The 24,593-nt window shown below is 44.8% G+C and overlaps 1 protein-coding gene across 1 annotated transcript in view; it reads left to right on the top strand.

Moving 5' to 3' along the window:
* The window catches only part of VWF (von Willebrand factor), a 1,017,342-nt gene that overhangs the window by 482,486 nt on the left and 510,263 nt on the right, over window positions 1–24,593 (top strand). The window lies entirely within an intron of this gene.

Below are 24,593 nucleotides of genomic sequence, written 5' to 3'. Positions count from 1 at the left end.
TATGGCTTTGTAAAAAAGTCCTAAAGTCATTTTTCACTGTTGTAAGACCTATTTCTCCCATAGGCCAACACTGGGTTACCTTATTGCATTTAATACGTGCTATCTTCAGACTGGGAGCAGATAGAGATATTCGGATTACACTCAAATTAATTGTAATTTAAAATTCTATTTACTGGTAAAGTAATAAATGTTTCTATCCTGAAACTGCTCCTTTTAGAAAGTTGGTATTTTATTGTCCCCACCAGCTGAGCCTTTCTGCCAGTGTCCTGCATCACATGACTGTGAAAAGCTCTGCTGCTGGGGGTTTGCAGACAGTGCCACAAAGGAAACTTAGGTGTGAGGGGAGAGGGTCTTCCTGACAGGATGGCTGAAGAGGAGCTGTCCCTACCATGATTACATTCCAAAGGGCTTTGCCTGCAGCACACACAAATCAACCTGATACCAGGTCTGTCCTGCCTTTTGCCACCCTAGACAGTTTGGAGCCATGACCAAGGGAAGAAGAAGAACTGACTAGACCCAGTTTTGGGGGTAGGGCAGGGAATTTCCCCAAACAAAGGCTGACACCTGGTTGAAAAACGGGCCCCTCAGAACCACTAAGAACACTTCTGGACCTGTAGAAAATTCTGAAGAAGGACTGCCATGCTGCCAGAGGGACTACCGTGCTGTTTAATGGACTGCCTTGCTGTCTGAAGACTGAAGATTGGACCTGCTTGCCTTAATATCAGTGACAAAGTGACACCAAGCGTCAGCTGGCTGACCTCCTGTGTGAGGTACAGGGACACAACAAGCTCCCAGAGGCCTTTCTGCAGCTGCCCAGCTGAGCCCTGTTGCTAGCCTCTGCTGGAGTGAGTCCTTATGCCCAAGAGGTGCCCTCCAAGGCTTGTGCACTTAGCTAGCATCAGTGAGAACTCCTCTTGAGGAAAAGGTGAAAATACTGAAGTTTGGGCTCCTCGCAACCATAAAGTGACCTCTTCATGCTGAGAATTGACCGCCCGAGATGAGCGCCAACATGATGCTCCAGAAAGACCTGCACTTTGCGCCAGTAGTGACTGTTCGTGACAACTGTCATTGCAAAATCTGCACTTCATGCAGACAGTGACTGTTTGCAAAGATCAACTAATGTGAAGCTCCAGTGAAGACTGGCTGTTCACGCTACAGCAACGACTGTCCACAATATCTGACCTGCTCTTCGTGCCAGAAGCCTCCTCCTTGTGGCCTCCTCTGTCATGAACGGCTCTCTTTCAGCTGGACTTGAGAAGGTAACTCTTCACTGAGACTGATCTCGTCCATGTAGCCAACCCACGCTCCATTGTGGTTGGCCTGTGAATTTTTCCCGGTCTAACAGGACCAGATAACTGTGAGTGGTGCTTGCTGGTTCTTGGTGCTAGTTTCGCATACACATTTAAAAATCAATATCTCCAGTTCTACTGATTGAATTGTTGTCATTCTGGTATCATTTTATTTATTACATTTTACTCAATTTTTCTAAATTGGTTTGGATATTTTTATATAGTGTTTTCACTTTCTTACTATTTCTGTGTTGCATAGGTACTTTACACATTACCTCGAACTTAACCCTAACTGCTTTGTGGTTAATTTAGTTACATTTTTGGTTCACCCTGACAAGGATTGTCATTGTTGCTTGAGTGGGGCTTCTACCCCTCTTCAACCATTAACCCACTTTCTTACAGTCGGTGTGAAAAATCGGGTTGCTGGTTTAGGGGTGTGAGCACTTTTTCAAGCAACAGCGATAATCCTTATCAGAGTGAACCATAAAAAGTCAACAAATTAACCTGTGCATAAACGTCTGGTAGCTTAACTTAACATAGAAGCAATGTGTAAAGTCTTTCTGCAGTACTTAAAAAGCAATACAGTGAAAAAGCAACACTAATGCACAATAATAGAGTAACATTTAATTAATTATTTTAGACAAAAACAACAAAAATCCAATCAGTAGAACTAGAGTTATACTTTTTTAAAGTGAAAAATAGCACCCACATGATCAAAGTGACAACCTCAGACATCTAGTTACTCGAGACTGGGGCAAAGTCCAAAGTTATGGGTGACTATGAAGGAGTGCAGTTTGGATACCCAAAGTGGATTGGAACCAGTCTCTGCTTACCTCCTGACTTGTCATAGAAAGTAAACTTTAGCAGGGCATTGCAATCCACGGTGCCAGAGAATCATCGTTGGGCTGCTGCTGGACGAAGTTGCAATAAAGATTTCTATATTTGGACTTAGGGCCTGATTTACATTTTGGCAGATGGGTTACTCTGTCACAATGGTGACGGATAACTGGTCCGCTAAAATTTAAATCCTATTATATTCTACAGGATTTTGATTTTGGCGGACAGGTTATCTGTCACCATTGTGATGAAGTGACCAGTCCACCAAAGTCTCAATCAGGCCTTTACTATCTTTTTTGGAAGCCAAAGCTATCCGGCAGAGTGGAGCTGCAGGCTGTAGCTGATGAGGGCTTTATAAGGTGGGATACCATTTTAGCGAGGAGCCACTGAATACAATTTTCTGCTGCAGAGAAGAACGTAGTGGGAGCTACCACAAAGTCGGCCAACCAGCAATGTACCTTGGGCAGATAAGTAATCCCTGCCTCCTCTCGGTTCCCAGGACACTTTTTGGTTGAAAATATTTTGGGTCCCATGTTTTGGAACCGGTTTATCTTGGCACCTTTAGCACCACTTCTAAGGGTCCAGGACTAGACTGGAGGGGCACCACTTGAAGCACAAGGATTCACTCAGGGTAGTTTGAATTGTGAGTTGAAGATGGTTGAAGCCTTTTCTGTCCTTGAGGCTCCGATCAGGAAGCTACCCAGCTAGCCCTTCAAGTCACTCTGATAGTCCTGGTTTCAAACAGAAAAGCAGTTCTCAAGCAGCGGTACCCTCCTCTGAGAGCACAGGGCAGGCATCAGGAAGCACAGCAGTCCTCTTGGTGCGGCTAGGCAGTCCTATGATGTGCACTGCTGGCCACAAACAGCACAGCAGTCCTCCGAGTCATCCAGAGATCCAGAAGTGAACTGATTTTGTCTGAGGGTCCTCATTTTATACCTGGTGCCAGCTTTAAAGTGGAATAAACTTCTGGAGCCTCCCCCTCACCACAAAGGAGTGTCTGGAATTTCCTGCCTCCCTGTCCTGGTCCCATGATGTCTGGGGGCACAAAAGGCCAGTATGAAGTTATCGGCAAAAGTACAATTATCCATGTAACAGGGTCGCTGGCCAAGGTGGTAACAAAACCGCCCTAAGGAGGGACAAACTTAAAGCAGTTACCAACAAAAACAAAGGATTTTTGAAAGGCAAGCCAACGAACGAGTGATAGTGATGGGCGTGCAGTGAGCGTAGTTAAAAGCTCAGATACATACCAACACGTCGGAAAAGCAGCGCCTGCGCACTGCTACGCTCGACCTAAAAATAGTTTTCCAAGATGCACTTTTACCACCATTTGTCATACTCTAAGATTGCTTTTTATTCACACCACACACACATTTTGTTCTATAAAGCACACTCACTCTCACTTAGTCTTTCACATTATTTCACACACTCTTTCACAGTATCATACTTTCTTACATTTTCTCACTCTTATTCTCACACACTCTCTCTCATCCTTTCTCAGACTCTCACCCTTGTACTTGCTTGCAGTCTCTGCACTCTCCCACTCTCAAACTCTCTCACCCTTTTCCTCCGTCTCATTCTCTTATTGATGCAGGCTGATGCAACACTGAAGTGCTTGGGCGCGCTTGTCTCAAGCAAGAGACTGCATCAAAGTACCTTCCAGTACAGTGATGGCAGGACAAATCAGCTTAAAACAAAAGACAGCTTAGGACAGAGGCTTAACCTTTTTCAATCTCAGAGCTGGCTACACCTTAAATCCCACGGTCTGGAAAAGAGACTTGAGCATTCTCAACCTCAAAGCTGGTGAAAATGTAAACCTATGCCGGGCTGGTCAGTGGGTAGCCTGGTGCTCCTTTTTGCACACTACCAAAAATTTACATTTTAGAGTGCACGTAAACACTAACACCCCCACCAAATCATTGGCCATGTAGATGTTTTTGACGCAGAGACCCCAGTATAACAATAAAATGTCATTCCTGCAAGAGGCAGCCTGTGCTGTGGGTGCTCTCAGCAAAGCAACCCCAACCCACTCATTGATTGTCTCCCCCACCTCCGCCTTTCTTTAAAAAAAATATATATTTTGAGGGCCAAACTGCTGATTGGTGCTGGCCCTTGCAAAAGCACTTTTGTAGAAGTACAACTTCTTTTTGACCAATCTAAGTGGTCCCCGTCATCTCAAATCGGTCAATACAAATAACAGAAAATGGCAGCGCCTTGAAATCATGCCCCCTCACTGCCCATCAATGTTATGACATCATCCATTCTAATCCACAGAATACCCACTTCATTGAAGTCACAACTTCCAGCCTCCCTACAGGGGTGTCTTGAAAAGTCCAGAGGTATAATTTAGCCAAATGATGCTTGCTCGGCGGACTTCGGAAATACAACAGATATCATTCCAGAGGGACTCCAAAGCAGTGCCTTCACTCTGCCAGCAGCATCTCTGTCCACCACTGGCATGCTTTCCCCCAGGTCGCACAGGTCCGACTGGGAATCTGATCTTTGCACCCTCTGAATGCCCACCATCTCTCACTAAACAGACGCTGGCACTTCCAACAGCACCTCCGCTTAAAGGCATGAATCCACATCACACGCACTGTCCTGTCTCGTCTCTGACCCAGAACAGAAAACAGTACCCTCTGTCTACATCTACTCCTGTCTAATAGCCCCTGGAAAGTTTCACATGTTCTATAGCTGGTGCTTTCAAGAGCACCCATCACCTTCAGAGACGAAGTTGTGTCTCACAGATTCTTCCAAGATGTGCCCCTCAGCAATCGGACTGTGATGCCTTTGTCTCTCACCTACACTTGCCAACCCCTAACCCCTTACTCTCTTTCCCAGGGTCCCCTGTGTATACCCTTCCCCCGGCCCTGTGGTCATCTCTCAGCTCCCACCTGCAGCAGCCTCTCTTCCCTACAGTCCTACCCAGACTGCCTCAAACCCTCTCAGTATCACCTTCCGTAGCAGCTACCCTTCTCCTCAGACTCTTGACCAGGGTGTCTCTGACTCTTCCAAAGCTCCCCATTTCCAGCAGCCAACCCTCTTTCCAGAGGGCCTTGGTACTGCTCAGTCTCAGCTTTCCAAGAAGGTACCCCTCTGCGCTAGGAGTCTTGACCAGTGAGTCTCAATCCTGCAGTCTCGCCTTCTCCAGAAGCTCTTCCTTGCAGAAGCCCCTCTCCCCAGATTCTTGAACAGAGTGTCTCAGCCCATGCCAAGCATCACCCTTCCTAGCATCCATCTCTCTTCCCTGGCCTAGCCTTTGCTAAGTCTCACCTTCCCCAGCGACCTCCCCTTACAGCAAGCCCACCCCCACACATATTATCCGCCAGAGTTCCAGCTGCCTGTGCTACGGGGTCTCCCACGGCTCCGGGGCAGGCACCGGTCAGCACAGCTCCGGATGCGGCGGCAGGTAACCTGCAGACAAGCTTGGAGAGGGAAGTGACGCAGCTTGTAGGATCATTTTATAGCATCCCTTTCCGAGCACGTTCACACCTCTCCTTGGTGTCTGTACACTCGGCCTGTCTCTCAGGCTGGCTGCGGGGCAGGGGGCACATTTAAGCTCGGTTCGTTATTAGCTCGTGGTTCTAAGATGAACCGCGAGCAGAGCCAAGCAGTGGGTTCAAGCCAGGCTCGTGGATTCATTGGCTCGTTTTCTTCTAAGGCAAGACGCACACCGTGTCATTCTACTTTCTCCGCATATCAGGCTTCTGTTTTGTAGAGGTTGAAGCAGCATTGCAGCATGCATGCAAGGCTCTGCAAAAATATGTAAAGGCAACTACCAACCGTGCTGCGGTGTGCAATGTATCATTCGTACCCAACAAAGTACAGAATGAGGAAGCAAAATCCAGCAAAATAATTTCATTTGCAGGTGTCCTCTCCTGATTTAGCACTTCTATTTAAATGAGCAGTGTTATGTTTCTTTTAGCTTTCCGATCTTGGAAGAGTCGATTGTAGTATAAAATAGGTTATGCCAGTTCTTGAAATATGTTCCACGTTCAATGCTTACCAGCTTGAGCTGACTGCGAGGTGTTGCGGAAAATTATTCTTTTCATTTGAATTCTTTGTTATGGTAGCCTGGCTGGGACTATCTGACTCCTTTCACTCATTTAAATGGACCAATCACAATTGGACGCTGAGATGCAGCCTTCTGTCTTGGAGGTAGAAGGCTCATAGCACAGTGCCCATGCTTGTTGAAATGCCACCGTTCCCTGTATTAGTCTTTTAGTCTTAACAAAATTCCACCCTCCACTGAAAGTTATTAAGGCATTTGTCTCCTCCAGTCAAAATTGGGGTGCCTGTTTAGTGGTTGTCTCAGACAATTTAGTTGCAAAATGAGTCCATTTTGATGGCATTATTTTACTGCACAAGTTTGTGTCATATAGTTTAAAAAATGCATTTCAAAATGTACCACTAAATTATCCTCTGTAACTGTGTTCTCTCCCTGATGTGTGCTGTTCAATGACCGCTTTTTTCAAAAAAATTCTGCCTTTAGTGAGATTAAGTTATTAGCCACCACTCCAACAGAACTGCCAACATAAAAAATATTTCACTATATGAGGAGGCGGAAGGGCCTTAGAGGGGTGGAGCCTCATACCGAGAGAAGCTCTGACCCAACCTTCAAAAACAACATAATACTTGATAAAGCTGGTGTCAATCTCCTGGGGTGTTTTCACACCCATCAATGGACATCGGATGTTCAAAGCCTCCAAGGGAAAGCTGGAAACCACTCTGTGCAGTGCTTTCCAGCTGGCCCTCCCTGCCATTGTGCGCCATTGACTCTTCAACTGGTGTCTGTGTGAAGTGAGCCGATATTGTGTGACACACTGTATCACCGTGTGAGTTGGCGGGCCTGCTCTCACTATAAACATTGCTCAGCTCCACTGAATGCACTCTATTAAAAGCAAAACATTCTTAGAAGATGCTTTTGTTTACATAGATTGGATTGCATAGTGGTCTGCCAATTCAGTGCTGTAATTCTGTGCAATTTTCCGGCTTGGCAAGGATATCACATTAGCTAATCCTTAATGCTAAACAATTTGTTGGGAAATGGCAAAAACTTTGTCACTTTTCAAACTCGACACGGATGGCAGCTGAGCTAATCCTCGGTTTACAATGTTACCACAAAAACAGACATTAAAAAAAGACAGAGTGCTACTCTCAGACACGTAACACTAGCCCCCGCAGCCCGGGGCCCTGAGCTCCAGGAGGCCCCCTCAGCACAGTGCAGTGTGCACCGGACCCCTTTCCTGAGAGCTCCCGACTGGGTCGGTGGGGGAGTCCCCGCAATGTACTTTGCAGGGAGGCCCCCTCAAGTTTTGCTACGTCTCTGGCCACTCGTTCCCTAGCTGTTCAATGAGAAGCTGTAACCCCCTAAAGGCAGAAATACCAGAGCTTCCTGACTTAGTATGCATAATTTAAACAACAATTTAAGCATGCAGACCTTTGGTTTTGACTTCACACATATGCGTGAGCACCGTTAAAGGCTATACTTCTTGTCCTCAGTATTGTCCTCTGCATTACATGTATATGATTTGTGGTTGTTATATGGGGCAAAGCTTCAAGTGGAATGAAATGTACTGGTACTTCTGTCGTTGTTTAATGTGGGGCTGGATGGGGGATGCTTTATGCCACTTTTGTCAAACCAAAGCTTTATATGAGAACTAGCAAATAGTTCATATGACCACAGGTACTAACTGTTTCTAAATATTTAAAGGCAGCCATCCACCAGAGAGAAAGTAAACTCTGGCCATGTTTTTCTCGTGGGGCCTGGCAGCAAAACCCATTCAAGCCAATAAAGATAATTTTAGCTTATTTTGGCAGACATTACAGGGGGGACAAATTCTTTCTTTCAGCTGAGTCTAGGCAGTTCAGTTTAGGATTGCATTTTCTTTTGAATGCCAGCATTATACTTTTCAGAGTGCCTCTGCCAGCCCAACGAATGGATCGGCCGTACCTTTGGGAAAAGGTCCATTTCATACAATTGCCAATGTTCTCCTGGAAGGCACTGCTTGGATCTTAAAGTGTGTTTTAGCTGGTTTCGTGAAATCAGAAAATGTGTCTACTTGTGGAGTAAAAACTGAATTAGGTGAAAATCTATATGGCATTTATAAGGCTGTAAAATTGAATAACAAGTGCCTGCTGACAGTCAGTTCTCCATCTTTTAGCTATTTGATCCATGTAATAATTGGAAAGTGTCACTGCTGCGAAAATACTCATGCTGTATTTTTGGATTCATAGTCTTCTTTTTTGTTGTTGTTGGGGGGTCACATTGCTATGAAAGGAAATCTCATTTTCAGCTATTTATGCACGTGTTGAGCTCTTGTGGTCACAATAAGTATGTGTTGCTAGTCTGTGATCTGGGACTTGTCAGCCAGGTCTATTGTCTTAGAGCCACAAATAAGATCTTGCTGAGTAGGTTTCTTTTAGGGGTCTTATTAGGAAATTATGTGCTTTTTTCATCCCGTTCACAATGGCATCTTCTTCCTCTACATCCCTAGCACAAATTGGAGTACAAGCAGGAAATGGTCATTAGATTTCACTTCCGTTCCACATATTGAACTTCTTGAGCATTGTCACCACTGTGTGAGCTCAGAGCGACTACAAGATATAAAGCTGAAAGCATAGCTTTCATAGGATTTCAATTATTAGCTCACCGCTTCGCTAGACCTTGGGATACGTCTCATCCCATATGCGCCTGGCAACACAAAGATTCAAATAAGATCTTAATTACTGACTTTGGTTGGATGAACTGAAACAAGATGGCGGCTCGAATGTAAGTAAACACTTCTGAGAATATGAAATGAGAATAACAGGCTCAGATATCAGCTACATTTATTTGCATCGGGGGGCATACTCCCAAAAGTAATCGCTTATTTAACATCACATTGAGATCTTTATCAGCTAAGACATTGTTCTTAACGTGCCATACTGTGTTTTCCCCTAGTTCCACTAATTCCCTTCTTCCGCAACTCCTTTGTCACCATCCAATTGCAAATGAAAGCCTATCAATCCTAGTTCTACCATGAAACAATTCTGCCACAGTGGTATTTGCGGAGATCATGTGGGGAAAAACTTGGGAAAGGGAATAATGTTTTCTGCACCTCTGCCAATATGTTATTGCCCTGATAGCCTTTAGTACTGGTATGTGAGTGGAGGAGGAACGGTTTATATATATATATATATATATATAGGCCCTCATTCTGATTCTGGCGGGCGGCGGAGGCCGCCCGCCAGAATTCAGCCCTCCATAATACCGCTCCGCGGTCAAAAGACCGCGGAGGGTATTATGAGTTTTTCCCTGGGCTGGCGGGCGGTCTCCAAAAGACCGCCCGCCAGCCCAGGGAAAAACTCCCTTCCCACGAGGATGCCGGCTCGTAATCGAGCCGGCGGAGTGGGAAGGTGCGACGGGTGCTACTGCACCCGTCGCGTATTTCACTGTCTGCTATGCAGACAGTGAAATACTAGCGGGACCCTCTTACGGGGGCCCCTGCAGTGCCCATGCCATTGGCATGGGCACTGCAGGGTCCCCAGGGGCCCCACGACAATCCTTACCGCCATCCTGTTCCTGGCGGGCGAGCCGCCAGGAACAGGATGGCGGTAAGGATTGTCAGAATCCCCTCTGCAGCGCAGCGAGCTGCGCCGCCTTGGAGGATTCTTAGGGGCAGTGGAAAACCGGCGGGAGACCGCCGGTTTTCCCTTTCTGACCGCGGCCAAAGCGCCGCGGTCAGAATGCCCAAGGGAGCACCGCCGGCCTGTCGGCGGTGCTCCCGCCCCCGTTGGCCCTGGCGGTTCTCTACCGCCAGGGTCATAATGAGGCCCATAATCTCCAGAGACCAACAGAGAAGCAGCGCCGTGATGCAAGAGTGCTTAGTTTGTGACATTTATTGTACAGAATACAAAGAGTGTACTTACCCAACCCTGACTCCTTCACCTTGCAAAACTATGAGCTCTTTAATTCTCACATGGTTGTTTGAATGCAAAAAAGAGAATGCCAAGTGCATGCGAAAGCCATTGTGCATAGTCTTTTACTAAGGAAAGCTGTGAGTATTTTTGGGCTAGACCTCTTTTTCTTTGCTTAAATCTGTTTACTGAAATGTATTTTTTGTTTTACATTCCGTAGACACGGGTGATATTACATTCATTGCATTAGCAAGAGTGCATGCATTACTGTATTATAAATGAAAATATCACTACAGTGATAGCAGGAATAGGACACATACTACAATAGGATTCCAGTAGTACAGACATTGGAATATGCATGCCTAGTCATTAAGCAAATATAACGGCATGTCCAGGAGGCACCACTTAGCATGAGGTGTACCTGGGCTACAGAGGTGTATAATTCGCAATAACAGAAGTAAACAGACCATTTAAGCAAAAGACTTTAATAAAACAGGCCATTTCAGCAGAAGACTATAATACCAATAGAATTCTTAGAAACAGCAAAACTTAGAGATATTCAGGCCTCTAACCCATACACCCCACATGCCACCATCCACAAAGTAGTCATCTGTGAGGACAACTTTATAGTAATCTCTATAAATCAGATGGATACTGGAGTTGAGTGCGCGATTCCAGGACCTATTGCTCAACAGTATTCCTCCACATGGGAGGGCGTGGGTGGCTACCTTTCTCCCATTGCAACACTGCTCGGTAGTGGTGTATGCGTTAGTGCAGAGGTATGTTTGGCAGCATGCAAATCAGTCATGATAGCATCCCAGTTACTGGCTAAAGGGCATTTGTGGAGCCACAGATTAACGCCCCTGTGCAGGGCCACACTTTTTGCTTGTCCCCAAACTGTCAACAACTGTGTCAAAGCCATGAGGGGTGGAGGATCAGGTGATTTCCACCTACGGGTGATAAGTCTCCTGGCTAACATGAGGCCAAGATCGGTGAATCTAGATGTGACCTTACATTTTTTGCCCCTGGATACATACCTCCCATGTGGTAAATAGATCCCTACCGGTGCAACAGGACAGATGGTGTGTCACTCCCTGCCAGTAATGGTGTAAATGGGGCCAAGACCAAAGCTCATGCAGGAGATCTGCATCTATCAATTGCCAGCAGGGGCAAGCAGCATCTGTGTAGTGAAAGTATTGATTTATTTTGGCAGGAGTTCAATAGGCTCTATGCACGATGTACAGATGGATTAAATGGAACTGAGCATTTTGGAAGATTTGAACTAGGGTGGGATAGACCTAATAATGAATAAATACACTGGCTTTGGGGGGATTAAACTCTTTGTATTGTGCATTGCTAGGTGGTTCCTCCTCCTAGGTCCCATTTTTGGCATCACTTTAAATTATAATTTAAATGCCTTTGATTAGCTACATAACTGTACCGGAACACCCAACTGGAGCTCACTACCTATAGTTGTAGACATGAAATGATCACCCATTTTTCTACTATGCGAGGATTCAAATTATTTTAGTAAAATAAGGTTTTAAGAATGTCTGTTTTCTCTACAGTTATAGCTTTTAAGGTGGTAGAAATCTCTATGAGAAGAGTTTCCAGTCATCATCACAGCATGGTGCATTTAAACTTTTCTTTAAACATTTGAATTATGTGGTTGACAGATAGATGATAAAGATGGTACCTAGGCCACTTTAAGTTCGCTCGCTAGTCACTGAGTTATATTGTGGCAGCTCAGCATGGTGACAATGTTTCCTTGCTGCTTTTGGGGCTTGGCCTGAAATGTTTGTTAAAGACAGTGGCTACTGGAATTTAGTTGAAGGGGGAAGCAATGGTAGGTGAGGTGTGAGCAATGGTAAGTGGTATGTTTTATATGTCAGCTAAAGTCACAGCAGTGGCATAACAAAACTAGAGGAGACCCCCTGCAAAGTACGTGGAGGGGGGCCTCACTTCCTGGCCCACCACCTACCACATTTGCTGAGGGGGGCCCCGTGGGGGTCAGCGACCCCTCTCACACCACTGGGGCTTAAGTTACACCACTGGGTCACAGGAACACACAGAAAGCTCTCACCTTGTGTGGACTTCAAACCTTAAACGTAGAAGAAATCCAGAAACTGGACGCAATAATGGGTTTGTTTCCCTTTGTTCTGTATTGTGTAAAGAAATGGCTTCCTGTTGCAGTTACCCCCCACTTTTTGCCCAATACTGATGCTGACTTGACTGAGAAGTGTGCTGGCACCCTGCTAACCAGGCCCCAGCACCAGTGTTCTTTCACCTAAAATGTACCATTGTCTCCACAATTGGCACAACCCTGGCACCCAGGTAAGTCCCTTGTAACTGGTACCCCTGGTACCAAGGGCCCTGATGCCAGGGAAGGTCTCTAAGGGCTGCAGCATGTCTTATGCCACACTAGGTACCCCTCACTCAGCACAGACACACTGCTTGCCAGCTTGTGTGTGCTGGTGGGAAGAAAATGACTAAGTGGACATGGCACTCCCCTCAGGGTGCCATGCCAACCTCACACTGCCTGTGGCATAGGTAAGTCACCCCTCTAGCAGGCGTTACAGCCTTAAGGCAGGGTGCACTATACCACAGGTGAGGGCATAGGTGCATGAGCACTATGCCCCTACAGTGTCTAAACAAAACCTTAGACATTGTAAGTGCAGGGTAGCCATAAGAGTATATGGTCTGGGAGTCTGTCAAAAACGAACTCCACAGCTCCATAATGGCTACACTGAATACTGGGAAGTTTGGTATCAAACTTCTCAGAATAATAAACCCACACTGATGCCAGTGTTGGATTTATTAAAAAATGCACACAGAGGGCATCTTAGAAATGCCCCCTGTATTTTACCCAATTGTTCAGTGCAGGACTGACTGGTCTGTGCCAGCCTGCTGCTGAGAGACGAGTTTCTGACCCCATGTGGTGAGGGCCTTTGTGCTCTCTGAGGACAGAAACAAAAGCCTGCTCTGGGTGGAGTTGCTTCACACCTCCCCCCTGCAGGAACTGTAACACCTAGCAGTGAGCCTCAAAGGCTCAGGCTTCGTGTTACAATGCCCCAGGGCACTCCAGCTAGTGGAGATGCCCTCCCCTTGGACCCAGCCCCCACTTTTGGCGGCAAGTCCAGGAGAGATAATGAGAAAAACAAGGAGGAGTCACTGGCCAGTCAGGACAGCCCCTAAGGTGTCCTGATCTGAGGTGACTCTGACTTTTAGAAATCCTCCATCTTGCAGATGGAGGATTTCCCCAATAGGAATAGGGATGTGCCCCCCTCCCCTCAGGGAGGAGGCACAAAGAGGGTGTAGCCACCCTCAAGGACAGTAGCCATTGGCTACTGCCCTCCCAGACCTAAACACACCCCTAAATTCAGTATTTAGGGGCTCCCCAGAACCTAGGAAACTAGATTCCTGCAACCTAAGAAGAAGAGGACTGCTGAGCTGAAAAACCCTGCAGAGAAGACGGAGACACCAACTGCTTTGGCCCCAGCTCTACCGGCTTGTCTCCCCACTTCTAAAAGACACTGCTCCAGCGACGCTTTCCCCAGGACCAGCGACCTCTGAATCCTCGGAGGACTGCCCTGCTCTAGAAGGACCTAGAAACTCCTGAGGACAGCGGCTCTGTTCACCCAAGACTGCAACTTTGTTTCGAAAGAAGCAACTTCAAGACAACTGTGTTTCCCGCCTGAAGCGTGAGACTTGCTACTCTGCACCCGACGCCCCCGGCTCGACTTGTGGAGAAACAACACTTCAGGGAGGACTCCCCGGCGACTACGAGACTGTGAGTAGCCAGAGTTGCCCCCACAGCGACGCCTGCAGAGGGAATCCCGAGGCTCCCCCTGACCGCGACTGCCTGCTTCCCAGATCCCGACGCCTGGTAAAGACTCTGCACCTGCAGCCCCCAGGACCTGAAAGATCGGAACTCCAGTGCAGAAGTGACCCCCAGGAGGCCCTCTCCCTTGCCCAGGTGGCGGCTACCCCGAGGAGCCCCCCCCTTGCCTGCCTGCATCACTGAAGAAACCCCCTGGTCTCCCATTGATTTACATTGGAAACCCGACGTGTGTTTGCACACTGCACCCGGCCGCCCCGTGCTGCTGAGGGTGTACTTTCTGTGCTAACTTGTGTCCCCCCCGGTGCCCTACAAAACCCCCCTGGTCTGCCCTCCGAAGATGCAGGTACTTACCTGCTGGCAGACTGAAACCGGAGCACCCCCTTCTCCATTGAAGCCTATGCGTTTTGGGCACCACTTTGAACTCTGCACCTGACCGGCCCTGAGCTGCTGGTGTGGTAACTTTGGGGTTGCTCTGAACCCCTAACGGTGGGCTACCTTGGACCCAAACTTGAACCCCGTAGGTGGTTTACTTACCTGCAAGAACTAACAAACTCTTACTCCCCCTAGTAACTGTGAAAATTGCACTGTGTCTAGTCTTAAAATAGCTATATGGGATTTATTTGAAAAGTATATGTGCTATTGTGATTATTCAAAGTTCCTAAAGTACTTACCTTCAATACCTTTCATTTGAAGTATTACATGTAAAATGTGAACCTGTGGTTCTTAAAATAAACTAAGAAAAAATATTTTTCTATACAAAAACCTATTGGCCTGGAATTGTCTTTGAGTGTGTGTTCCTCATTTATTGCCTGTGTGTGTACAACAAATGCTTAACGCTACTCCTTTGATAAGCCTACTGCTCGACCACACTACCACAAAATAGAGCATTAGTATTATCTCTTTTTGCCACTGTCTTACCTCTAAGGGGAACCCTTGGACTCTGTGCATACTATTCCTTACTTTGAAATAGTGCATACAGAGCCAACTTCCTACATGTTGTAACCATGTGAATTAAGTATCTCACAAACAAGAAATCAGTGCTAGTAGAACATTGTTGTTATTCTGTGAGACAGGGATAAGGATCCCCCACCTGTCCTAAAAGTAATGAACATCAAGGCCTTCCATTTTGAAGCCAATAATACTCCTGCAAGGCTCATCTGACTGCATAATTTATGTAGACTTTAGTAGCACTTGATAATATGTAATAGGGACCAGCATAGTCACAGTAGCAGTTGCATAATTGTCCAGGGAATATCAGTTTATCTACAAATGTGCGCGCACACGCACACACACACTTGTGTGCATATTATTGATATGTAAATATGCAGGGTGTCAATAAGACAGGTGATATACTACATTATCCTGTTTTCTTGAGAATTTCCTGACATACTGATAAGATTTAATATTAGAATGCTACAGATTTAATGCTGTTAATGATCCGAGCTTTAAAAGACAGAGGAAGTATGGAAATCCTCCAGAAATATATTGATAATCCCAACCCTGACTGTGGACAAGACCTTTGAGAATCATATATGTCTCGCATATGCTTTGGCTACCAGTATGAAGTCCCAAACTACATAAGAACTTTCTGACCAGTCGTGTGCATTTAAGGTAAATACAACTGATTCTTGAAATTGTGGCATGAGAAAACAGAGTGGCTTTAATTATGATGCAAATAAGACTTGATAGAGTTTCATGAGGCAGCCTGCATGTCCATTAAGAAATCTTCATGGCCATAAAACACAGATGGGTTGGAGGGGGATAATGAGTCGTTATGTGAAAGACAGTGATGTGGTCTGCGTAGCTCATGACCACCTGCGCTTGGAGTAGTGTTAGTAAGAAATGAATGCAGTAATGTTACATTCCTCTTACAGCATTTTGTTAATCATCGTTTCAGTTTTGCGACCTGAAGGCAACACTCGCGAGAACGATGACCGCCTTACTGTCTTGTGGTGAGGAGAACAGGATTACTGAGCCTTATCATTGCCACACGGGCAGGCTTAGTGTTCAAGGGTCTAGTCTGGCTACTGTTTTCCCTCTACAGACTCACCACCAATATTTATACCAAAACCTAACCCAGTCTCTAGTGAGACCTCACCGGTGGAATAAAAGTGTTTTGCAGGCAGGAGGAGGCTGGGGAGGTGAAAGGTGAACCGCAACAACTTTGACCCGGATTACATGGCAGGTTCTCCGGCCTGCCTTCACTCTCTGCTTGTAGAATCTATGGGTGATTTGTTCTGTAGGGCAGTAGTCCCAGCCTGGAATTACTTCGTAATATGGGTGCACCAAGACACTTGCACTGCTGATGGATAATGGAGATGGAAAAGGGTATTTAAGGGAGGGCGGTAGAGATTGGACGCTCTGTTTTGGGGTCCACCTTCTTGCCGGGGACAACATTTCCATAAATCAAAACTAAACGGATGTGCTAAGACACCAGCACATCTATTGGGCTTTACTCAAGTCCACTGACTGACTTTTAGAACTTCAACTTTTAAAGGATTTTCAGGGGTACTTGATATTTTAATTTTCCTGTGATGCAGTCTCCCAAAACAACTGCACGAGATATGGAGTAATATATCACTTCCTGTCTTGATTGCTTCAATTGTAGGTGATACAGTTGAATAACACATTACTTTCCTACTCATTTATAGTGAGGAGGGATGTGGTCTTGAAGTTCACAGTGGGCACTGCATGTGTGAATAGTTTCCCGAAACACCCATTTTCATTGTCTGATACTCATCATTGCAGTGTCTTGGAGCCGAATTAGCAGCAGCCCGATTTTCATTCGGTAAGCCGCACTAAAAAATGACGTTGCTCTGACCTTGGAGTGCTTTTTCAAGAAACATGAAGTCATGCATATTTACCGCTAACCGACTGTGTGTGCAGACGCCAGCACAGGACGCGGCTGAATGAAAGCAGAGCGAGAAAATGCTTTTCATGCCTTATGACTCCTAGACTCCAGTTTCAGCTGCGCGGAGACACATATTGTTCCCCTGACGAGGCCTTTGTAGTCACAGTCATGCCCTGGCACGGCCCTCTGAAGTGTATCAAGCAACGCTCAGATACACACCAGCTTTTCAGTAAGGATATTCTATTCTAAATTATGGGTTCCTTCTAACGTATATGTGTGCAGAAGTAGCTATAGGACTGGAAATGAGATGTAGTCTCACTTCACTTTTAAAAGGTTTTCAAAGACGTCATAGTAGATTTAGAAAAGAGGTAAGGAGGACTGATGTAAACGAGGAGCAGTATGAGGATTTTTAGCGCTGCAGGCAACATATTTCGTCTCTGGAGCACTCCCCATTCACAAGAAAAATACACCTTTTGCAGTCATTTGAAGACTTGAAGGCCCCTAACACTGCTACCTTTCCTCGTCTTTGGAAGAGCTTCTTCTGCCTTTCCCGCACATCGATTTTCTGCGAACACGAATTGAGATTTTAGTTCTTTCAAAAAAATGAGATTAGGCCCTTCCATACAGAAGTTACAAAAGACAAGGGTGATCATGATGTTGAGACTCCTGGTGTTCTCGCATACTTTGTGTTCACAGAAGAACATTTTAGGTTTCTTAAGTTACATTGACCTGTGGCACAGTAAATAAAATTTCAGTGTCTCCTAAAAGTCAGTACATTAACACAATTTAGTTGTAAATTAGAGCTCTGCTTCATTTGATGCCACCACTAAACCGTTCTTCATATAGCTGTTAGACCAGACACCCTTGGGTGGTAGTCCTCAAACTTTTTGCCTTCACCCCTCCTGTTTTACTGATTGTTTTGCTGGTATTAGTACTCTGTGCATTTTACCACTGCTAACTAGTGTTAAAGTGATTTTGCTATTTTCCCAAAACATGGTACAGGTGGTGTACCACACACTGGTACATATAATTTACTTGTAAATCCCCAGTTAAGTGGCATCACATGTAACCAGGGCCTGTAAGTTAAATTCTATAATGTGGACCTACAACACTCATTGTGCCCCCACTAAATTAGCATTTGAAAACATGTTTAAGGCCTGCCACCTTAGTCTGCATTGCAGTTTTATACTGCCATTTCGGTCTGGCAAAATAAACCCTTTGCCAGGCATAAACGTTCCTTTTAATTACTTGTAATTCATCCATGAGTTAGCCCCTAAACAGCCAATAGGACAGTGTACATTGTATTTAAAAAGTAGAACATGTGTTTTTAGGTTTACATGTCCTGGTAGGGAAAACTCCTAAATTAGTTTTTCACACTGTAAGGTTTATCTCTCCAATTGAATAGCATTGTGTTACCTTGTTACATTTAATAAGTGATAACATTTGATTAGGAACTGGTAGGAATGCCATGTTTGCACTCAATTGAATTGTAATATAAAACCCTCTATAATGGTAAAGTCTGGTTTTAAGTCACAATTCTGAAAATGCCACTTTTAGAAAGTTAGTATTTCCTTGTCCTAACCATTTGATGCCTGTAGCCTGTGTCCTGTGTCACATGATTGGGTGTAGCTAGCTGCAGGCCTTTGTGTATCCCTCAGAGACAGTGAGAAAAAGGGGGACTCAGTGATGGCAGGATGTGTCATCCTGCCAGGATGGTGGGGGCGGAGTTGTTCCCTGCACCACTTACCATGTCAAAGTGGCTACCTCCACACACACACAAAAGGCACTTGACACCAGCCTATTGTCACCCCTGACCACTTGGAGTCTGGGCAGGGAAAGGAAGAAAGTTTTCATAACTAGATGTGGGGGTGGTGTAGGAGTTTTCCCCACTTCATAGGCTCCTGATATGTGCAACTCAGCACATCAGTACTGGACCTGTGGAAAATTCAGAAGGAGAGCTGTCATGATACCCTGCTACCCTGCTGCTTCATGAAGGAACCCTGGACCTGCTTCTTGAAACAAGGATTAACAGAGTGATTCTGAGGGCTAGCTGATTGGCCTCCTGTTCTGAGATATAGGAATACAAGAAACTCCATAAGCCTCCCTACAACTACCCAGTTAACCTTTGCAACTAGGCCTGCCTGAGCCTTGGTGGTCTCTGCAAGAGTGAGTCCCTGACCCCCAAAATGTGCCTCCCCAGTCCCTAGACCCTCGGTTGGCATCAGAATGCAACCCCCCTGCCAAGAAAGGTGAAGTCCTGACATTTCTGGCTCTTCTTGCTGGCCACAACAACCACCAATGCGAATCTCTGGTGAACCCTAGTCTTTTCACTACAGCGACTACCAGTGAATGACCAGCAACTTTGGATCTGTACTTTGTGCTACAGTAACAACAGCCCACAGTGACTGCCAGTGTGAAGCTCCAGCAATGAGTGCCAGCGAGGCCCAACAGGATCTTCATGCTACAGTGACAAACTTCTGTGAAGCCCAGCTATGTGTTTGTGCTTCAGCTACGACCATCTGTGACTATCTCCTCAGCACCATACAACCTTCTCCACTGCAAACTGGACTCTTTGTGCTGGACTTTGAGGAGGCAGCATTTTCAGCAGGACTAACCTGGTCCTTGTAGCTGTCCAGCAAGTGGCGTTTTGTGCTTTTAGGCACTATTCAAAGATAAAACTTTGCAATTGTATATTGACTGTTCTACTGGTTTGAGTTGTGCCATTCTGGTTTCATTTTATTTATTAAAATTTACTCTATTACTTTAAATTGGTTTAGGACGGTTCATATGTTGTTTTTCCCTGTATTATTGTTTGTTTGCTGCATAATTATTTTACACAGGGCCTCTAAGTTAAGCCTGACTGCTTTTGTGCCAAGTGTTACTGGGTAGACAAATGCTCCCAACTCAAATAACCACACAGACTTAGCAATCCAGAGACAGAGGCTTATTAGCAAGCCACTTGCACCGCCAGTGCATCACTTTTTATATGGGGAAAAAGTGATGGACCAGTGGCACAAGGGGCTTGTAAATAAGCCCCACAGCATTTACTAACTGTTGCGACAGGGAGAAGAACACTACAGACTGCACCTCAGTCCTGCTTAACCTTCCTCTGAGGTTTTTATCAAATACCTGTGTACAGGCAGGCCTTTTTATACAAATCAATACACTGCTTTATTACACATAGTAAATGACTGGTAACTTGCAAGTTATAGGTCTAAGATGGAAAAACACTTAAAAAGATGTGACCCTCCATAACCCTCAATTCCTGAACTAAACCATGACACATTCTTCATTATACTTCTGACACTGCTTCATGACAGGGCATTCTTTGGCCTAAGAATGTGTGGATGTTTCATGGTAGATGTAATTTCCTTAGAGTGTGCGCTGGCAGCCCTGTGTGCCTGAAGCCCCTGTGTGCTCAGAATTTAGTTTCTTCCCTGAACTCATTGTTTAATCAAGCACCTGCATGTTCTGGGCTAATTTGATTATGAACCTCTTGTCTAACCTGGCCATAATCTGTTTGAAGGCAAGGAGTGTGTGCTGGGGGTCTTGTGTGTTGATGTCGTAAATGCTTTTGGGTCAGTTAGACATGAGTTGGCCTTTAACTAAAAATCCTTTCAAGTTTCCTATTCCACTACATTCTTAATTGTACTTTTCACCTTGTTCATTTCAGTGTGGGAGTTGGGTCTAAACTGGTTTTTAACTATGAACAGCTGTGTAGTCTCTGCTTGGGCTTGGTGTTGCTCTATATTTCCCTGTTTTATATTTTCTACATAGTGTTTATTTTTTACATTTCCTACAACATTTCCCCCCTCAAGTTGATATTTCAACTACTTCATTTAGATCTTGGTCTGTCCTTGACACTAGGGCATCCTGGGAATCTACTACCTGTGTTGGTGTCCTAACTGAAAACATCCTTCCCATTTTTGTGCCTATTCTCCTAACACATGCTAAAATTACTTGTATCATACAGTATATCACTATCAAGCCCACAGTCATTGGCAACAAAGCCCCCAACAGTCCCGACACCCAGGATGGTAGCAACACAAAGTAACCCCTGAATCAACTATCTGGGGCACCTTTTTGATCTATCACTTTTGTTTGTAAATTATGCAGTGTCTGTATTGCTTCTGACATAGGGGGTTATTCTAACTTTGGAGGAGTGTTAATCCGTCCCAAAAGTGACGGTAAAGTGACGGATATACCACCAGCCGTATTACGAGTTCCATAGGATATAATGGACTCGTAATACGGCTGGTGGTAAATCCGTCACTTTTCCGTCACTTTTGGGACGGATTAACACCTCCTCCAAAGTTAGAATAACCCCCATAGTTCCATTTTCTGCATCATTTGTGGAATTAACATGAAACATGCAATTCTGCCTTCCTGCATACCCCTCAGTGCATGGCCGTCATAATATCCAGTACATAATGGTGTTGCAGCACCATCATTCATAGGGCATGCAGTTCCTTTTTTATGGCATTGCAGCTAATATGTATGTTAATGACATTGAGAAGTTCCAACCTTGTGATTTGGAGCTAACTAGCTGTTGGGTTCGGTTGAACAAATGGCAAGATACTCCCAAAGAAAAGTTCAGCATCACTGAACAGGTGATACTCTTGTGGAGCTTCATTGCAGGGGCTTGTGCCATAATACTCTGCAGTGGCTGTCATGTAGCAAGGTCATTGGACTGCTCATGGGGTGTTTATGCAAAGCAGACATGTTTATTCCAGGGATTACCAAAACTGGAGTGTGCAAAGTCACTATAGAATAGATCTCTCCTCAGTTGGGTGGTAACTGTGCATACAGTATTTCTCCACACTGCCAGAAGAAATCCATAAGGCTGGAGGTGCCCCCATGTATGTCTGCATGGAAGACTGTGACCATGCAATCAATATTTCGACCTACATTAATTGTGCCATTTCCTCTGAAACATAAGGAAACAAAAGTTAGTTTCATGACAGCCTGGGGACGTACAGTACCTTCTACCCAAGTATAGCGCTGAATATTCTTGGTGTACATTTCTTTACTGCATCCTGACTGACATCAATGCCACTCCATAATGACATAGCCCTACAGGAAAAGTCAGTGTTGGGATGCCATTGATCATGGGCAGAGACTGACTCTGTCACTCTAAACTCTGGCCTTCAGACACAATCTGGGGGTGAAGGGTCAAAACATAGTTGTTAAATTCAGTTGGTGGGCATGGTACTCCTAGAAATCCTAGATCTAAGACAATCTTTGTCCAATCTACAGTGATCAACATTTGGTCTGTTGAAAAATAGAAAGAGTCCACATGGAGTTGACCAAATATTGGATTGCTAAAGATGTTTAGAGGATATTGTAACAATGGATAGTTATGATGGTTATTGTATGTATATCTTTGTGATGGAAGAATTTTATAAGAGTGCTGTTATATGAATGAGTGATATGTGGCTGAAAGTACAATTTTTGAATAAAAGGTAATGAGTACAATTTATTATTTTTCCAGTTTCCTTCAGTGCCATTTCTACATGACTTGTGAACTAAGAGGGTCGCCTGGGGGTTTGAATGTAATTGTTGGTAAAGGTTAGCTACATTAGCTTTTCAGTTGTCCCTTGTTGTCAAATAGAACACATATCGGTGCCTTGCGATTTCAAAGTTCCCACGTAGGGCACTTGCAACCCATTGTTATTAAATCCGGCTTCTGCTTACCCCATCAAAATGTATGTAGTACCACTTCCTGCTCTGAAAAAACATTTTCGCTACAGTTCACAAAGGGGAAGGGGTCCTGCGGGGACCACTTCCAGTTTGTGAATGGATTAACACCAATTTGAAGTTGGTGTTAACTGCAATTGTTTTGAAACTGCATTCATGGTCACAAAACAATCATGCTTTTTCCAGAGAGTTGCAATTAGGAAGGGTTGCCCTCAGGACACCCCTTCCTAACTGCGAGTTGTAATCCCTATTTTGCGAGACGGTACCAACTTGCAAAATAGGGATGTTATATTGTACAAGGCCATTTTGGAGTTGCAAATATTGATTTTCGCCTTTTGCGACCGCAAAATCGAGTTGTACATCTGTCCCTTGATGATTTAAAGTAAGAAAATGCCAACTTTCTAAAAGTGGCATTTTCAGAAATACAATTGAAAATACATCTTCACCGTAAGTTGTGATTTTAAATTGTGATTCCAGAGACACCAAACTTGGTGTTCCCATCTTCTCCCAATTGGAAATTACACTTATAAGGTGTAATAAAGCATTCCTAATGTTGACCCATGGGAGAGCTAGGCCTTGCAGTAATGAAAAATGTATTTAAGAGTTTTTCACTACTTGGACATGTAGAGCTTAAAAGTACCAGTCTAATGTTTTAAATACTCTGCACCCTGCCCTTGGGACTGTCTAGTGCCTACCTTAGGGATGAAATATGTATTTGAAAAGAAAGGTTTGGGCCTTGCAAGAGGTTTAACTTACAGGTCAGCAGGGCAGTTTAAAACTGCACACACAGGCTCTGCAATGGCAGGCCTTAGTGAGGTTTAAAGGGCTATTGAAGTTAGTGGCACAATCAGTGCTGCAGGCACACTAGTAGCATATAATATACAGGCCCTCGGCACATGTAATGCACTTTACTAGGGACTTATAAGTAAATTAACTATACCAACTGTAGCTAAGCCAATTGTATCATGTTTTAGGGAAAGAGTGCATGCACATTAATACTGCCCACCAGTGGTAAAGTGCCCAGAGTCCTAAAGCTTGAAAAAACTATGTCAGCAAACAGTAGATCAGAAGGCAAAGTACTCGGGGAGACAACACCAAGGGTACCAGGTCTAACAATATGACAGCAGAAAAAGTGTTTTAGTGATGGAAGTTCCCGGAAACATGTTCTAGGATGAGGTTTGCAGCCATGTTCCACTCTCCCTCTATTGCCTTGTATTGTTGGTTTCTAAAGTTGGGAAATACTTAGATAAGTGAGATGATATGAATGATGCCTATCCCAGGATCATGCTGTGCTACTAATATGCTAGCGTACAAGAAGTAGAATATTAAGTCTCCTTTATCTGTTATATCTTGTGTTTCTAATTAGGCAGCTGTTATGTCAGCATGGGTGTGTGACTCAATGCTCACAGGTGTCCTGTAGGTGGGCACAGTCTTTCATAATTCCAAGGTTACACTGGGTAAGATTGAACTTACTCGTTTATATCTATATTAATGAGGGTTGAAATACAACCCACTCTGAATGAGAATTTTAGGAACCCATTGTAGGAAGTTGGCTCTGTATGCACTATTTCAAAGTACGGAATAGTATGCACAGAGTCCAAGGGTTCCCCTTAGAGGTAAGATAGGGGCAAAAAGAGATAATTCTAATGCTCTATTTTGTGGTAGTGTGGTCGAGCAGTAGGCTTATCAAAGGAGTAGTGTTAAGCATTTGTTGTACATACACAAGCAATAAATGAGGAACACACACTCAAAGACAAATCCAGGCCAATAGGTTTTTGTAGAGAAAAAAATATTTTCTTAGTTTATTTTAAGAACCACAGGGTCAAGATTTACATGTAATACTTAAAATGAAAGGTATTGCAGGTAGGTACTTTAGGAACTTTGAATTAGCAAAATAGCATATACAGTTTTCACATAAATGACATATAGCTATTTTAGAACTAGACACTGCAATTTTCAACAGTTCCTGGGGGGAGTAAGAGTTTGTTAGTTTTTGCAGGTAAGTAAACCACCTACGGGGTTCAAGTTTGGGTCCAAGGTAGCCCACCGTTGGGGGTTCAGAGCAACCCCAAATTTACCACACCAGCAGCTCAGGGCCGGTCAGGTTCAGAGGTTAAAGTGGTGCCCAAAACGCATAGGCTTCAATGGAGAAGGGGGTGCCCCGGTTCCAGTCTGCCAGCAG

This window comes from Pleurodeles waltl, chromosome 4_1 (genome assembly GCF_031143425.1).
Source record: "Pleurodeles waltl isolate 20211129_DDA chromosome 4_1, aPleWal1.hap1.20221129, whole genome shotgun sequence".
NCBI lineage: Eukaryota > Metazoa > Chordata > Amphibia > Caudata > Salamandridae > Pleurodeles > Pleurodeles waltl.
This window is presented reverse-complemented; position numbering and strand designations above follow the sequence as displayed.